Raw genomic sequence first — 14,056 nt, forward strand, 5'->3', positions numbered from 1 at the left:
AATGTTACACATTATTAAACAGGACACAGGTTTCAAGCAACATGGGAAAAAAAGAAAGAAAGAAAAGCGTGAAATTGCAATTCCTTGGACAAGGTATGAAAACATTACATATTTCACAAAAACTTAATAAACGTGATCATCGTACTATGAAGAGGTTTGTGGCTGAATCAGAGCACAGACTGGTTTGTGCAGATAAAGGCAAAAGGAGGAAGGTTTCTCTGCCAGGCAAATTCATTGGATTAAGAGAGCAGCTGCTAAAATGCCATTACAAACCAGCAAACAGGTATTTGAAGCTGCAGGTGCCTCTGGAGTCCCGTGAACCTTGAAGGCTTGCTGTGGTGCATAAACCTACTCTTCAGCCTCCCCTAACCAGAGCTCACGAGCAGAAACAGCTGCAATGGAACCAGACAAACATGAAGACTAATTTCCAAACAGTCTTGTTTACTGATGAATGTCGTGAAACTCTGGGTGGTCCAGATGGATAGAGAAGTGGATGGTTGGTGGATGGCCCCCATGTCCCAACAGGGCTACAACGTCAGTAAGGAGGGCACGTTTTGGGTCGGAATCATGGGAAGAGAGATGGTATCTCCTTTAGGGTCCCTGATCACCAGTTTCTGACTGATCACTTTACTCCATGATACAAAAAGAAGAACCGTGCCTTCTGGAGCAAAATCATCTTCATGCATGACAATGCACCATCTCATGCTGCAGAGAATACCTCTGTGTCATTATGAGCTGTGCTATGAGCATAAAATGAGAGAAACTCATGGTGTGGCTCCATCTTCCCCTGTTATATATAGTTTTTTTTTGTCTATAATTTAATTAACCCTTAGTACCCTATCAAAATCGCACCTTGCATCTCAGCTTAAATACTCAGGAATCCCTTCACACATAAACAGAATCCATATATGGTTAGAAAGGGCGGAATATAGCGATGAGACCCGCTAGTGCAGTAAAGCATCTACAAGAAACCCCTTGAGAAAAACACCTAAAAAAGTTAGATCTCCTTCCCCAACCAATATTATTCACCTTTAGTGCTTCAAACATATTTATATGATGTTTTAAACCAAATAATATCAGTAAATGACTCAAAAGTGTCCATAGAAAAAGTGTGAAACTACCTGCTTTACTCAAACTAAAGCTAGGTATGGCACTACTAGTTTTTATTTTACTTGCACATTTTTACCAATTAGTTATTTTGCAATAAACATTTTTATTCATTTAGACTAGAAGGTTTACATTTTTGTTTTCTTTGTGTCCTGATCCAAATACTGAAAGGCATAGGCTGCTCTGATGCTCTCCATGTATTTTGTCAAAGTAATAATAATCCATGTAATGAACTATCATCAATATTCGTATGATTCAAACTCATAAACACTCTAGTCTCACCATTTTTGAAAATAAATCTTAGGTGTGAATATATTTAAAGTCTATACATTCAAAAATAAGTAAAAAAAAAAACGGGGCTTGGTAAAATTTTGACCAAAACATGATCAGTTCCAGGAAAATCTAACAATTCTGCTTCCTACATTTTAAATGATTCGATTTTTGAACCGGATGTCTTCTGGAGTAAAAGAGATCAGGGCATGTGACTGATATAAATACTGTGTGCCTGAAAGAGGAACTGACAGAAACAGAGAAAAAACACACCAAAACAGCCTAGAGTTCAAAGGGTTAAGATACAAATACAAATAATTAACATTTTATCTGTAATCTTTTGCCTTTGAGGCCAAAGCATGCATTCTTAAAAATAATCAAAATACCTAAGAATTAATTTTTATCTAAACATAAAAAAGTGAAATCATGTGCTGGTGAGAATTCAGACACACAATTCATAAAAGATCTGTTTTTTAAAAATAAAGAATAAATAAAAAAAATATTTCAAAGGTAAAAAGGGCCATATCAGCTCTTAGATAATTAAAGTTTTGTACATCATTTTAAACCATAGGTCTTTCAAATAGTTATGCATATGTCTGTAACAGGGTGGACATCCTAGGACAGAGACTTCATAAAAAATGTTTAAATAAATGCTACTAATTATATGCCTAAGCTTGACCAAAAATAATTTAAAAAAATGTAACATATCCCTTTCATAATAAAACATGAAAAAAGTATAACAGTATTTTATTTTCTAAAGGTTTTGAGGTCCAAATGTCACCCAGTCCCAGGAATGACCCAACTACACTCTTGAGAGTTGAGCAATGCAATAGAAAAAACAGCAGTTCAATAATAAAATGTGTTTGTAGTAGAAATGCTTCACACTCATACTTCTCTCCTACAAACATGTTTCATCAGAACTAAAGGTGATTTTTTTGTTTTTCATCTTAATTTGTAAGAGAAAAGTGACACTTGCTGTGTTTTTATACTGTAATATTTTAGAGGAAATTTCAGATTAGCAGCTGTGTTGGTTGTAGCTGTATGATTTGAATGAAGTACAGGAGACGTATTGCATGCTGTTAAGTTTATTTAAATGTAATTCACTGTGGAGAGAAAGATGAGTGAGGCTAAACTGCAGGATAAACAGCAGCCGGGTGTTTTTGAGATCGTCTGCGTCGTCTGTGTTGCTGGCTTTGAACGGGTTTGGATTTTTCTTTGATGGTCTCAGTAATTAAGCAAGATAGATGAACTAAGGTTTTATACTGCGGAAACAGAACAAGATCACAATTACACAGAAACAATCCCAGTCTGTTCACAATAAACTATTTCCATAAATGTACTCTCCTGTAAAATCTTAACAAGTTAAGAGAACTGACAGAGCTAAGTGTTACAAACCTGCATGCACTTTGAGTGGTTGTCACCATAACGAATCCTTGTGGCCATGTGTTCACATGTGTTCTCCAATGTCCAGGTTCCACATCCTTTATTATATATATCTGTAATACTCCTTGCCATCTCATCCCATGATCTGGGCTGAACTACAGGGCCGTGCTGTCCATCTTCCATATAGTTGAAGACCTCATATTTCTCTCTTAGATTTCCAAAAACACAGCTATTTTCTCCTTAACACACACAAATGCATACATACATACAAACATTATATTTTATTTGTTTACAGTAAACAGTATAAAATATTTGAACGCTACGGTCAGGTGAAAAAATAGGTTTGTGTTTAATTTAAGTAAAAGCCAGATTTGAAATACTTGTAGAAAATTAGATGAAGAAAGAAAATGCTATAGAGAGAACAGTATAACTGTGGGGGTTGGCTCCAGGGCTAGGCAGCTTCCGGCCACCAGAGGGGGCAACAGGTAGATTCTGGAGACAATCAGGCTTAACCTTTAAAAGAGGGAGGAACACAGACCAGCAGTTGCTGGCTTTTTGTGTGTAAGCAGCCAAGTGGCTGCTATTCTTTCTTATTGAGCTTTTGGGTCTCTTGGACCTCTTTTCTGTCATCCCTCTCACCAAAAGAAAAGAAAAAAGAAAGGTTACAGTTTAGGTTTAGCAACGTCATCGTAATAAACAGCGTCGTCTCTGTGTCTGTGTGAGTGACAGGCGCAAGAAGGGAGGGGGAGCGCAAGGAGGGGGCAGGAGTAAACATGAGGTGACCGCATGGCCTCCATCCACATGGCTGGCAGTCCAGCACAGTTTTGAGCAGATATTTCCAGTTACAGTAGAATTCAGGCTTTTAATACCAGATAAATGCTCTTATTTACCTTTTTAAGAGCCATTTAATGCCTGATTAAAGGGTCAATTACTGCTGTTTTGCTGTTTTCCTCACTGACTTAGCTCTCTTCAGGCTGTCTGTTGTCTAGCAGCAACACTCGCAATGCATTCTGGGACACATTTAGCTTGCTTAGTAAGCAGCAATGTTAACTATAAATCATGACGCATTATAGGAGTTAATAGTGTTCTCAAAATCACGTTCACTCAGAGGAAAATGACCGACGTAATAAATAGTGCCAAAACACTAGTATTTATTATTGAAAATCTAGGATTTTAATACCAGCTGATAGTCCTGGTGTTTGCACTGTAAACCCACAGTTAGTTTAAACTTAACCAAATCGAGTCTGTTTTATGTAAAATTGGATATTTCCAAACATCACTCAACTGTTTTAAATGATCTGGGGTGGGTTTGCCGAAAGCTTCGTAACGCTAAGAACTTCATTAACTCGTACTTAAGGTTGATCGTTAATTAAAGAGTGTTTCCCGTGCGTAACTAAAGTACTGCGTAAACTCGCTCGCAGATTAACGAGTGCCCTCACCCAGTCGTTATTCTTAGAGAGCTTCTTTAGGGGATCTCTACTTGTAGTTCAGCACCTTAAACACCAAGGACCGCCAATTTTGAGGGAGAAAAATGTTAATTTCCGTGGTTGAAGCAATTATATTATATTACTATTAATTATAATCAATTATTATTATTATTATTATTATTATTATTGTTTATATTATATTATATTATATTATATTATATTCCTGCAGATGATGCTCACGGTCTAAGCAAAGCTGCAAAGTCACCAAGTCCGTGGATTCTGTAATCAGGCTGTTACTGTGGAATACACACACTTATATACAATTCCCACCAGCCCGGGAATTACAGCACAATACAATATATTTCCATGCTATTGGGAAAATCCCTGGTACTGTAGGTCCGGTGCAGGGACGCCTGCGGTGTCTTTAATCACACCTACACGTATTGTAAAGGGTATCGGTGAATGTGCAGGTAATATTTAATATTATTCCTTAATCAGGTGCTTCTAACCAACATTGTGGCCGTTCATCTGGGCAAACTCTGGGGTGTGTCAGCTCGCAAATATATAAATACCAGTCAAAAGTTGGACAAGTCTCATTCAATGTTTTTATTTTTATTTTTTACATTGTCGATTAATATTAAAACCATGAAAACTATGAATTGACGCATATGGAATTATCTAGTAAACAAAAAGGTGCATGGCCTTCACAATCCCCTGACCTAAACCCAACTGAGATGGTGATTTAAGATGAGCTGGAGCTTCACAGAGTGTATAAAGTATAAAACATATTCCTGTTGTATATTCCTGTTGTATACACCGGAACATACGTATATGTATTATTATACTATTTTTATATTATTAATAATTATAATAATAATAAATTAATAGTACTATCAATATTAATATTAATATATAGTATAATATCTATTAATATAATATATATATATATTAAGAATAATAGTTTTAAAAAAGTAAAAAGATTTTCTAGTATTTACTTCGTCATATGTATCTTTAGGAGTATTTTATTAATGCCAAAGTACATCATTTTGTGATTTAAAGTTCAGAATATGTATAATGTTGATGATTACAACACATTTCTACGTTTTTAGGGTGTAGGGGTGAATAAATACTGCATATTGGCAGTGTTGAATCGATATTTGTGGATCGATTGAGTGCACTGTTTTGGGGGAGGAGTCAACAAAGACGTTCTTTAACCTCCTTCGTTAATTTTCACGTTGCGAAGCTCTTTGGGAAACACTCGCAGAACTGGCTCTTTCTTTACTCACGTCATTCGTTAGTTCGTTTGTTATTCGCTAAGATTGATCGTTTTCAGGAAACCCACACCTGATCATCCGATCAACTTTTGTATCAACTTATAATAACTGAGTTTGGCAGCTTCTATTCCATTGGCTTCTGGTACAATCTATCTACAGTCCCCCAGTTTCTGACACTCACTATCAGTGTGTAGTCACCATTGATGGATTCTTCACTACTATTTCAGGCACTTTTATAGATTTACACACAGGTAATAAGTAGTATTAACATAATAATAACATAATATTATAACACTGTAAATTAAAGAGGAGTATTGTCATGTATACTGAACAGGTTGATGCACATACTTGTCATTTCAAACGTATCCTGTTCTGCTGTCTTTGCAGGCAGTGCATCATTTAGCCCTTTTCCGACATACACAGCGTAATGGTTGTAGACAGAACAATGCCCGGGATATCTGACAATATCACCTTTTTCAAGCTGCAAAAAATAACAAAACAACAATAATAGTGATTATAGAAAATGCAATAGAATTGTGAACTGTAGGGGTCATGTTGCTTGCCATCGGCTACCGGAGCCCTGAGAGAGCACAATTGGCCTTACTCTCTGTGGGTGGTTAGATGGTGCTCTCTTCCCACATCACTCCAAAGGGTGATGTTGCTCAGCACAAGGCATCTGTGAGCTGATGTATCTGAACCGAGTCGCTGCACTTTTCTCCGAGCGTGCTGTGATGCTACTCGGCAATGCTGCATCATACCATATCATATTTATGTACCATATTTATTTATTTATTTACTTACTTATATTTAATATTATGTTACATGGCATATATATGTCCAGTATAACGACGTGTACAGAATTTTATTAAAAAGACCTTTGTGGTTGTATATACGTTACCTGCCAAAACTATTAATTATTACTCAATATAGATTTATATACACATTGTTATGCTTGTGATTGTATCCCCAATTAGTTAAGCTTCAAATAAAGTGTAAGGGATCTAAAAAGCAATGAGATTATTATTAAAATCGTACCTCAACGGAGAACCCGAGAAGCGCAAAGATCAGGACCAACTTTACAATCATCTTCGTCATCCTCCTTACACCTACAAAACACAAAACTAAACACAAACAACAACAACAGAAACAGATATGAAATTACTGTGTTGATAAAAAGCTAATATTTGAATTTAATTGAAGGTTTAGAATGGGATCAGAATGGATCTACTTTTGAACTCTTATTAAGAATAGTGCAAATCTGTAAAACTCAGAGTGTACAGTTTATATAGTAGTTTATATAAATATAGAGCCCCACTTTTTAATCTCTGTCTGTAATAACTGTAGTGTAATTACTGGTGAAGTACACATTGCTATAGATTTATTACAGTTGTATAGGTTATGTAATTACATGTGTGTCAATGTTACAGCTCTTGTTTTGGTATGTAATTAGAACTGTAATATTTTTTCAATCACATGGGTCAAGTGATTTGATTTTCTATATTATTGCAATAAATACATTTAGTCATTCAGTATTCAAGGTATTCCTCAAGGAACCTGTTTTTATCATTATACATCCTTTCTTACTTTTTAAATAAAACCCCTTTTTGTATTTTTACCCCTCAAAAATGACCCGCATTCATTTTCTATATATGGATGAATGAGGGTTTCTTTAGCACAAATCTTCATTTTTATTTTCCTCTCTTACTTTATGAAGAAGCAATTTTTTATATGTTATATATATCAGGTTTACACACACGGGTCAGACACGACCCACAGTTACCATTTCACAGCACAGCTTAGCTCAGCACAGCTCCCATCACACAGCTAACTCAGTACTGTTTTAATTGTTCTAATATTAATTTAGAAAATATTTGATGCCAGTAGTGAAAGATAACTGTACATAATATTTGATTAGTTTTAGGTTACCTAAAAAAATATTTTTTATTAGCTGTTAGCTGTTGTTATGTTCTATTTTAATTTAGCTAAATCTACTGGTGTTACCTAACTATTGTAAATCAGCTGAGTACATACAGGAAATTCATATTTCCTCATAAGAAGATGGACAAAAATATTCTGTTTTGTCTGAATGAAACTGATACACATGTGAACTTAAATTATAACCTGTACAGCTGTAATTAATCTGTAGCAAACATAACAAAGGCTAAAAGTGACACTATTATTACATGATTGTTAAAGTGTAAATATACAGTTATTTTTCCAAACATGATTAATGTATGATCATAACCCAAAATTTAAACAAAATTAAATAGAGAAGATTCAGTTTTCCAATAAACCAGTCTTCTTCTAAACTGGTGATACATAATGAGAAACAGAAAGAAGAGAGTTCTACACTTACCTGTTGAGCAGATCAGGAGCAGATGCTGAAGACTGAAGACTGAGAGGGAACTTAAATACTGTCTCCCTCCGACCAATCTAAGAACATTCATCACGTCTAAGATAATATTTCCACTGGAGTCTACTGTAGAGCAACTGTTTTTTTACCCTGACCAGTAATTTTGCATAATAACAGATATGAATAATAAAGTCCATTTTACTCTGAAAACAGTAGTGAAGATAATCTTATGCTGTGATCACAATTTGCACACTGTGGTCAAGAACGGTTAGCTCCACGACACACTTGAAGCTAAATCATATTTGTATTTTATTACAATATTACTACAGTAATACGTGTGCAGACACTATAGCACAGATGAAAACGGTCCCTTATACAAAACATGAGTTTTATTGTTACTATAAAGGAACCGGGACAGTTATTGTCAGTTATTCCCAGGTGACTTTATGTCACTAGAAGGTTATAAAACCTTTACTGCTCAATAGCTGTACAGGATATAGAGTGGAGTGGGTGGGGATGGGGGGTGTTGTGGGCCCCCAGCTTCTGTTTTTTTTTTTTTTTCTCTTTTTCTTTTTCATATGTTGTTCCACCTTGGGATGCTTCAAGCACCACTGGTCTAAGGCAAGCTTTTACAAATGCCTTAATGAAAAGAATTGTTAAACAGGTTACATAAGTATAGAATATTAAATGATGTCCAGTACACTAGAGGTAGGAATCACAAGGCATTTCACAATACGAAATTTGGACAGTGACACAGGGCCCTTTTTTAGCATTTTATAGCTCACTGCTCAATTGTGCATTGCACAGCTTTTTTTGTGCGAGTCTGTGTGTCTGGTATCGTGAGGCTGCAAAAAAATATGCAGCCCCAACCAATCAATCAAAAATAAACCAATCAGTGTGCCAGTTGCCATTCCCTCAGGTAAGCTCTGACTTTGGCGCACTCATATCTTAACAGAGTTAACAGAGTTTTGTGAAGGGATGCCAGCAGCTCATTTAAGGAAACTTCAATTTTATTTAATTCTTTATTCTGTTTATTGTTGATGTAAAAGCTGGATTTGCGCATTGCAGCACTTTTATTTGTGTGTTTAACGGACAGGGGTTTTCACGTTCATGTCGCGCCTGCATGGCTAAGCTATGATTGGGCAGCTGACTGTTAATTATTGTCAGGTTTTTGATCAGTCGTTGGTGCACCTGTATTTCCCACCGCCAACTTAAAACCACGCAAGATATTAACCTGAACACACCTCACTTCCAGACCACCACACCCATCAATGTAGATACATTCCAAAACTAATCTGATTTGGGCTCTGCATGCCATCACACATTTGCACACATTTGAAATGTTGGTACCACTTTAAAATAAGACTACCTTTGTAAAGGGTATATAAATGGTTAATTAGTTTATTAATGCTTACTAATTAGGTTGTAAATGCCTTAAAAACATTAATAATCAGTTATAACACATACGTAGAAAGGGCAACAATGACCTGTTGTTTGCCAAATAGTGAACCCACAGCCATCTATATTGTTGCCCTTTCTACATATGTGATATAACTGATTATTAATGATTTTTAAGGCATTTACAACCTAACTAGTAACCTTTAATAAACAAATTGTAAACCCTTTATAAAAGTAGTCTTATTTTAAAGTGGTACCGAAATGTAGACTTTAATGTTTAATTCATTAGGTTGATCAAAAAAAATCTTAATTTCCTGAGTCTTGGTCAAATTTTCTATTTTATGCAAACTTGCATAAATTTAGTCAACAGCACCCATAATTTTACCTGTTCTTGGTTAGATGTGGTTTTCAACTCAATACATACAAAACTAAAATGTTACTACTACTTCAATTAAAAAATGTATACCACACGTAACTGTAAAAAGCAGACTATTGAATATAAAAAAATTTACACTTTCATTTACAAAACACTAGTAACAAAGAAAGATAATAAATAAATGTTCTTTTTTCAGTTGAACCTCAGACACTTTTCACAGTATTCAGAGATTCGAACACATTTAAACTTTTTTTCATTATGCTAAACGGAAGACAGTAGTAAAGATAACCTCAGGCTGTGGTCATATTTGCACATTGTGGTCAAGAACGGTTAACTCCGTTACACACTAGAAGCTAAATCACATTTGTATTTTATTACATCATCACTACAGTAATACGTGCGCAGACATTATAGCACAGATGAAAACGGTTCCTCATGCAAAGTGTGAGTTTTATTGTTACTATAAAGGAACCTGAACAGTCATTGTAAGTTAATATCAGGTGACTTTATTTTACTGGGAGACTGAATGGGTTCCATTTCTATCCCCAAGAAATTACACGTAGAAATGTGGACAAACAATAACTTTAAAATACATTTTATTATAAAGCATAATGTCTTGTACATTGACCTAATTGCAAAAGTAAGATATGTAATTAAAACATTAATAAAAACGACTTAGAACAAATAAAAAATAGCATTTGTTACCTGTCCTCAGTCTGTAACTATAAACTTTATAATGAAATATAATATAATTATTAAAATCCTCCAGAGATGTTATTTTTCTGCATTGTTGTGTGACTCCAAATCCCATCTATGCTTTAAAAATATTTTTTTCATAGTAAATATATAGTATTTAAGTTAAAATACACATTTTAGCTGTGTCCCTAGGTTTCACTCAGTCTTGTTACCGTACAAATCTCATCTACAACAGGAAGCGACATCATTTGGTTCTTATTAAGACCATGGGAAGATCAAAATTAAGTTCCCTCATTAGTTTTTCTGTATATTTGATCTTATTGTAACTATGACTGTGGAGATTAATCTCAACACTCTGTCCGTCTTGTTACCTAAATTAATTCTTAGATCTCATTTGTTTATGTTATAAAATTTTGGGAAAATCACTAGAATGTGCTCAGTGTCCTCATGCTATTAGCATAGCCGCCATTTAGCTATTTTTCATGTTTTTTGCTAATTTTATGCTAAAAACTAATTCCTGTTACTTTCGGTCCTGTTACTCAAAACATAAAAAGTAACAGGAGTGAGTTTCAGTAACAGGAGTGAGTTCCAGTTACAGAACTGAGTGCCAGGACTAACAGAAGTGAGTATTGTCCCCTGGTTTATTGATTTATTAATGTGAATATTAGTTCATGTAAACCTTTTTTTTCCAATTCTGTTTGGTTCATCATTTATTCATTTGTTTAATGAATTGCATGATAATATATTGTATCAATTTCAGGTTTGAGTCTTCTTGATAATATAAAAATAGCTTTGCATTTTTATGCATGCATATATAGTCATTTACTGTCCATTATTAAATATCCATTATTTGAACATGCAGTCAAACATTTTGTCATGTCTGGTGCTGAAAGCACACCTTTGTCCACACTCAGCTCTACCTGCAATTTCCAAGCTTCCAACTACAATACCCACACCGCACAACACCATGACATCATGCTCACTCCCGATCACATGACACATCGCATGACACCTCCAGGAAGTCCAGAGTACTGATTACCCTCAGTATATAAGGACCATGCTCACGCTCACACCTCGCCGAGTATCTGTTTGGTTTATCCTGCAATACAAAGTGTTTCTATAGCTCTTGTTTGATATCCTGTGTATGATCCTGTTTTTGTGTTTTTCTGACTTTTTTGCCTGCACCCTCGTATTGGATTACTGGGTATGACCTGGACTGTTTATTCGTATTTGGATTACTGTCTTCTCTGTGATACTGCCTGCCCATGTATGAACTCTGGAACGTTCCCGTTTATGGTATGGTTTCTCTCTGCTACGTCCCGCTGGTACTGAACCTGTTTGTCACAACTATCCTTGTGTCAGATTAGCAGCAGCAGGGAGGACGTGAGGTGGACGTAAACGCAGGTAAATTTATTTAGACAATAATAGACAATAAACAAAAACTAAACTCAAAACAAGATACATTAAGAGACAGGACTACTGGAATTAACATAGAATAAATAGAAAACAAAGAAACATCAACCTGACGGCATGAAACAGGGGCTTAAATACACACAATGGAAATGGGAAACACCTGGGATCACTGATGAGGGGGCGGAGCTACAAATTGAAACAAATTGAAACAGCACTAAAGACATGGCCGGAGACAAGGGGAGAGCCATGTGCTCTGAGCACATGGCTTTGAATACAAACAAAGGAAGGGAAGAACATGGAGGCTGACAAGGGACAGGACAAGGACGTGACACCTTGTAAGATCTTGCTCTTTTAATAAAGCTATTTATTTGCATCCGCACAAGTCTCATCCTTGTCTGGCCCTGACAAAGTTCTTTAAAATAAAAACTTTCTTGACAGAAAATCAATGGAATTAGTGAACTTGCTTTTAAACTGTTTTGGTAACAGGAAAATTTGAAGTAAAGCTGCCTGAGATTGACCAGTACATGTTTAATTTGGAGGAGTTATAAGAAGTAAATGGTACCCATTCAGTGGAATGGCCCTTTACTTCTCTAACAAGGTTTTTGAACCTTTACTACTCAATAGGTGTACAGTACATACAGTAATGTATTATTCTACACTTCTTTAGAACCCTGTGATGCAGTGCAGAATTAAAGCACTGATAAGGCTTTTGCAAATACACTTAAAATGAAAAAAGTTAAGAAAACTCAAAATCCAAGGCATCTTACTGCACTGGATTCTCAAGGTCAATGCAAACCTTTACGTTTTTAAGAAAACTACATATGGTTGTGCCAATTAAAATTCTGTAGTTCAGATCATTTATTTTTCACACGTATAAAAGCTTCAACTACTAAGTCTCACCAACCTAAAAATAATATCTATGAAATGTGTGTCGTAAGATTTCAACAATCAACACATATATTATAATATTGCACGCCTAGGATAAGGTAGCTTTGGGCAACAGACAACACAAAGATGGCCACACCCAATATGCTAATATATGGTGCCAGAAGCCTTATGGGAAAGCGGTATAAACCAACACTGTAGAAAGAGCATTGGCACATGTAGTGATTAAAAGTTGGTTGAAATCACATTTTTTTATTGGCTCACTAAACATTTTTACGTTTTCAGGTTAAAGTTCTCTAAACTCATTTTATTGAGTTGTAATGGTCGGTAAATTCAGTCAACTTGATAATATTAGTTCTCCTGACTAAAACACAGAATTACTTTTTAGAGTGTACTGTAAATGCAATACTTACAGAACTTGTAGTACTTCCAACGTCATATTTAACATATTAAAACTGAACAATCCAGCATAAATGCCTACAATAAAGAAAAACAAATATTGCATTTTAAATAGGGATAGGGATAGCATTAGCATTGTGGTGCAGGTGCTTCACTGATTCAGAGACCTTATTACCAGAGAAAAATCACTACATGTGAAATCTGTATCGAATCATCTAAAATATGTCTTGAGCGCCCCTAACCTGCATCTGTATTATTTTTAAGATATTAAAAATATACAAGAAAAAGCTAAAATAATGATAGCTTGCTAGCTAGCTAAGCTAACACGATAGCCCTATTGCACTAGCATTAAAATGAAATTTGCTACATGTTTAAAACAAATACAATTCACAACCATTATACGTTGACATCATTAAACCAACTGATAGAGGGTAAAGCAGCATCACAACAAAATACGGCTCAGTTGGTGTTTATTTTAGGGTGACCAAATGTCTGTATTTCCCGGGACATGTCTGTATTTCACGTCCTGTTCCGGGCGTCCCGTTTTTTTTTTAAAAAGTGAGGAAATATCCTGTTTTTTTTAATTACCTTCATTGGACCATTAAATTTACAGGCACTAGGGCACTGAGCACGGCACTGCATGGGACATAATCCCTGAGTCGCGTCAGTGAGAGCAGTCCTGTTCTTAATCAGAATGTAGACAGTGTGACTGTCAGTCAGTGCTGCCAACTTTAGCTACTAAAGCGACTACCGACAAATCTAGCGAGTTTTTGTGGTGTTATTGGAGACTTTTGGCGACTCTGAGATGAACACACCCTCTCTTCAGCTGCGCTGCAGCGGCTGCTGCTGTGAGCTCCGCCCACAACACTCAAGTCTCTCAGTCAGAGCTTACACACCGCTCCACCAACACCATGCCCACAGCCGCCGCTGACAGACCCCGCCCCGTATTTACAGATCAGGATGTAAATATAACTGTCTTCAGTGTGACACGAAAAAAATATTGAATTTAACTCACACAGTCTCAGTCAGTCTCTCACCTCATTTACCACACAGCCTGTCACTCACCTCTTCCACC

This window comes from Astyanax mexicanus, chromosome 13 (assembly GCF_023375975.1).
Source record: "Astyanax mexicanus isolate ESR-SI-001 chromosome 13, AstMex3_surface, whole genome shotgun sequence".
Taxonomy (NCBI): domain Eukaryota; kingdom Metazoa; phylum Chordata; class Actinopteri; order Characiformes; family Acestrorhamphidae; genus Astyanax; species Astyanax mexicanus.